Source organism: Podarcis erhardii, assembly GCF_964252035.2.
Source record: "Podarcis erhardii genome assembly, chromosome: W".
Lineage (NCBI taxonomy): Eukaryota > Metazoa > Chordata > Lepidosauria > Squamata > Lacertidae > Podarcis > Podarcis erhardii.
This window is the reverse complement of record NC_138506.1, coordinates 2,392,130-2,397,211: the sequence shown is the minus strand read 5'-3', so window position 1 is coordinate 2,397,211 and position 5,082 is coordinate 2,392,130. Positions and strand designations below refer to the sequence as shown.

The following is a 5,082-nucleotide window of genomic DNA, read 5'->3' as shown; positions in this document are numbered from 1 at the left end:
GAGGGCGTTCCACAGGGCGGGCGCCACTACTGAGAAGGCCCTCTGCCTGGTTCCCTGCAACCTCACTTCTCACAGTGAGGGAACTGCCAGAAGGCCCTCAGAGCTGGACCTCAGGCTGAAGGATGGGGGTGGAGACACTCCTTCAGGTATACTGGGCCGAGGCCATTTAGGGCTTTAGAGGTCAGCACCAACACTTTGAATTGTGCTTGGAAATGTACTGGGAGCCAATGTAGGTCTTTCAGGGCCGGTGTTATATGGTCTCGGCGGCCGCTCCCAGTCACCAACCTAGCTGCAGCATTCTTATTGCACTTGCTTACATTAATCAGCCCTGCGGCCATCAAATTGCAAACTCTGACAAGTGGTCCAAGCAAAACAAAACCACCTGAAAGCAAATGAAGTTAACTGTGAGAGCCAGTGTGGTGTAGTGGTTAAGAGCGGTGGACTCGTAATCTGGGGAACCGGGTTCGCTTCCCTGCTCCTCCACCTGCAGCTGCTGGGTGACCTTGGGCTAGTCACACTTCTCCGAAGTCTCTCAGCCCCACTCACCTCACAGAGTGTTTGTTGTGGGGGAGGAAGGGAAAGGAGATTGTTGGCCGCTTTGAGACTCCTTAGGGTAGTGAGAAAGCGGGATATCAAATCCAAACTCTTCTTCTTCTGCTATCCCCTCAGTGTGTCCCACGCTCTGCCTGGTCTGCCTAACAACGTACCTGAAAGTGAACTTGCTAAAAGCAGTATTCACAGAGCCACTTCCCCAGGTGCAGTCTAAGAGATGCCACCTTCCATCAATGCGGACAGCATTCCAGGCATGGTCGCTCTTCCCCTTTACGCTGCAGCTGCCTATCAAATACTGGCACTGTATCCCTGCAATCCTGAGAGGGGAAGGAAGGAAGGAAGGAACAGTGTTGCTACCAAGAGGACAAGTGGTTGCTTTCACCGCTTTGATAGGCTGGAGTGGCCGTCCTTCATTTTGCTGGATCAGAGAAAACAGCAATCAGGTTCTCCACAGATTCTCATTTGCTCCAATTTGGCAGGAAAACACAAGTTTTCCTGGGATGAAACAACAACAACAACATTTGGACACGGACCTGGAAAGCCAGGACCTGAGCCTATAAAGCACAGAGCAAAGGTAAGTATGGATGAGGAACTAAGTCACACAGGGAAGAGACCCATTAAATTCAAGTAATTTTTAAGTCTATGGATTCCAGTGGGTCTACTCAATTCAATGCAGCCCTATATATGCAAGTTTGCTTCAGGATCATTCACAGTGTGGGCATTCCTCCACTTACATGGTGGGTCATGTTCCGGAACCCCATGCACATAAGCAAAAATTGTGTAAGTAGGGTAAAGGTAAAGGTAAAGGTAAAGGTAAAGGTAAAGGTAAAGGTAAAGGTAAAGGTAAAGGTAAAGGTAAAGGTAAAGGTAAAGGTAAAGGTAAAGGACAAGGACCCCTGAAAGGTAAGTCCAGTCACAGACAACTCTGGGGTTGCGGCACTCATCTCACTTTACAGGCCGAGGGAGCCGGCGTTTGTCCGCAGACAGTTTTTCCGGGTCATGTGGCCAGCCTGACAAAGCCGCCTCTGGCGCAACAGAACACCGAAACCAGAGCAGCGCACGGAAACGCCGTTTACCTTCCCGCCGGAGTGGTACCTATTTATCTACTTGCACTTTTTGGCATGTTTTCGAACTGCTAGGTTGGCAGGAGCTGGGACTGAGCAACGGAAGCTCACCCCGTCGTGGGGATTTGAACCGCCGACCTTCTGATCGGCAAGCCCAAGAGGCTCAGTGGTTTAGACCACAGCGCCACCCGTGCCCCTCTGTAAGTAGGGAGCACACACTTTAAAAAGCTCATTTTTTCCTGCTCTCTCTCCCCACAACACTCTTTTCAACTAGAGTTGAAGCTCTGGAGCTGGCTGGAGGACCTGTGGAAAAGCAGCAGCAGCTGCCATGCTGTGACGTGTGTCAGCTCCTAGGTGGGGAGGCTGAGCAGCCTAAACAAAGCCCCACTGTGCCTCCGTTCTCTTTGGGGCTTCCTCCGCTCCCACTGAAGTCCTCTTTGGGTTCTGGCGAGGGTCTCCTCATGAGCCATGAGGACTCTCCAGCTCTCTCCCGCCATTTTCTGCTTAGAATCTATTGATTTACTTATTTCCGAGGGCTGTCACATGCGAGTTGATCACGCCTAAGCATGGAGATAGCTGCCTAGGGCAAGGGGTGGGGAACCTGTGGCTCTCCAGATCTCCTATCGCTACAGCCAAGTAACAACCACTTGCCATGATGGCTGGAGCCAACAGAAGTTACCTGCACATTTCTTGAAAGAGTCGAGCATATCCGCCGCAAATAGCCTTTCCTGACTGAAGGACATCAGCTGGTTTAAATGACACCTTGTCCAGGTTATAGCAGCCTTCCACATCATATTCTGTAGAAATAAAGACAATGAGCACCCATTCTGATTTGCTTGTGGGGTGGCAACACTTTGCAACACTTTCCATTGTGTTTCTCAATATCTTTCCTGGTTGCCAAAATCTGATTGGGGGGTGGGGTGGCTTGTCTTGCAAGAGCTCCAAATGAACTGTTGATTGCACAACATGAATTTGCCCATATGTGATTGAATCGCACCTCAAAAGAGAAAGTCTGGAAGCACTCGTAAATCTGCTTTGTGTAGACCCAGGGTCTTGTTGCCAAATAAAAATGCACACTGGTGCAAGGGTTAGGAGTCGGGAGACACCTCCTCTCCTCCCGTGCTGCGACCTTTACTTTATTTTGACAAAGTAATAAGAATAAATAAATAAGAATAAAAATGTGCACCCCACCAGCGAGACCATTCCATTGTAACTATCCAACCTCCCAAAATTTCAACACCTCTAGCGATGGTTTGACCCCTTTCCGTTGTAACAGTACAAATTCTACAAACACCCTCCATATCTCCTCAAAATCATTCCTCCTGCATATTCCCCGTCTTACCTTAATGGCACATGTTCATTTATCATTAATAGCTATATATCCCACACCTCTTCATACCATTTTTCCATTTTATATTCTGCTTGCCCCTTCCACTTGCTAGCTATCATAATTCGTGCAGCTTTCAATAAATTTGTGAGCGAGTCCGTCATAGCCTGCAAACCTTCCACCCCATTGTAAATTGATAATAATGCTACCGCGGCACTTTCAGTGAGCTTTAACCCAGTGATTTCTGTTATCAATGAGCACCTCCTGGTCCCTTCTGAGATTCATGGCTGAACAGAGATCCCAGTCAAGCTCTGTGTGAGCCAAACACCAAATCACTGATCCACACAGGTTACAATCCAGAATCCTTTGTGCAAATGGAGCTGACATGACTGGCTATGAAATGGTGAAAATGCCCGAGACAGCTGCAAAGAAGCCATGCTCGGAGTAGACCCACTAAATTTAATGTCCATGAGTTACTTGCATCCATTGATTTCAGCCGGTCTACTCTGAATATAACTTGCTTTGATATGACCTTACGTGTCCATCTTCCTTGGCTGGCAATCACTGGACTGGGTGTCTGCTAAAGAACTCTGCTACAGAGCTGGATTCATGGGCACAGGGCAGTGACAAAGGCTGATCTTTTAATACCGGAAGTTGTCAGAGGCAAGGGGACTCAAGTATGCAGAAAGGTGGTACCCCCACCTACCTATATGGTGGCAGATCCACATCCAAATGGCTCGCACTTTCTCCAGGTCACTGTGGGCTTTTTGGAGCAAGACACTCACCAGGTTTTTCACGCTATTCCTGACATTCACCTGTTTCACAGAAGGTAAATAGACTTGGAAGCAGTTAATATGGACGAGGGGGTACCAGTTCCTTTCTTCTACCTAAGTCTACTTGTTTAAAGAAATTTTAGGGTGCAATCCTGCGTGCACTTACAAGAGTGTCTCTTGCTGAATTCACTGGGATTGCACAGTTAGTCGATTAAGTGTATGTGTTTTATTTGACTGATCAATCAAAGAATTTATTATACTTGCCAAAAATGTACCCTTGGGGGGGGGGAGTTGTTCTGAAGGGAGACGCATGATTAACCTTTCCTTTTTCCAGGGTTCACAGACATGTTATTTCTACAATCTTCAGCTGAAACCCAAATCCTCTTTGCTACTGTCTCCCCACAAGTGCAGAGTTCCCCCATTGCTACTGGCAGAGGAACGGGGGGGGGGGAGCGCTCTGCATGCAGCTTCGCCACTGCCCATTGCACCTTTGGGTGGGTGGAAGTACAACTGGGGGGGGCATTCTGGGGGCAGGGAGGGACCAAGGCAACCCTGGATCCTGAGCCGGCCCTACTGTTGTCACTTGACAGCACTGGGGGAAACCCAGGGCTGATTACTGCACCAGTATATTAATTTTATGCCAGTTTAATTCTGGCGAGGCCCCCCCAGAGATTCCTGGGAGTTGTGGTTTGGCAAGGGCACTGAGAATTTTCTGTTAATGACTGCTAGCCTTGTTCACAGAAGTACAGTACTCGGAGTTCCCCGAGGAGAGGAAATAACTACCAAATCAATTTCAGTCTGTAGTATAAATACGATCGAAAGTGAATTGTGAAAGAGAGAGGAGTCGTTCAAACCCTTTCATATTGCCTATGATTGCTAGCTCTCCTCCGAATTGACTTTGGAGCTATCTCCTGAATTTTTAAAGCAACGCAATGCTGCAAAATAACTAAATATGGGTGTATATACATGCATTTAATTCACGCACGCACACAGAGAGAAAGAGAATCCTGTGGTTTGTTAAGGGTTCTAGGATTTGTAGCTCTGTGAGGGGAAAACTACAGCTCCCATAGTTCTTTTGGGGAGTTGGTGTTCTTTAAATGCATGGTGTGTGCAGCCCATGTGAATAGGTGCTCCACCGTGTTAGTTTTCTGGAAAACAGGAGCAGGGTCTTGTGACTCATGATGTTCCCAGTTCGGACCTTCCATCTGAACAGAAGTAATTGCCTCCTATCAGGAGAGGACGCTTGAAAGCACTCTCAAATTCCAAATGCACATTAAAAACCTCAGCATCCTAGCAAATTCCTTGCTGCATATATCACAATAAGAGACAGCATACCGTCTGTGCATAGGCATCCAGTTCCTTAAAC

At 47.8% G+C, this 5,082-nt stretch overlaps 1 long non-coding RNA gene across 1 annotated transcript; it reads right to left on the bottom strand.

The window, feature by feature from the left end:
• Window positions 1-2,005: 2,005 nt before the first annotated feature.
• Window positions 2,006-5,082, bottom strand: LOC309333296. The gene is made up of 3 exons (XR_014152454.1): window positions 5,052-5,082; window positions 3,650-3,758; window positions 2,006-2,413 (listed from the first exon to the last, which is right to left on the bottom strand). It is a non-coding gene; the product is annotated as an uncharacterized lncRNA (long non-coding RNA).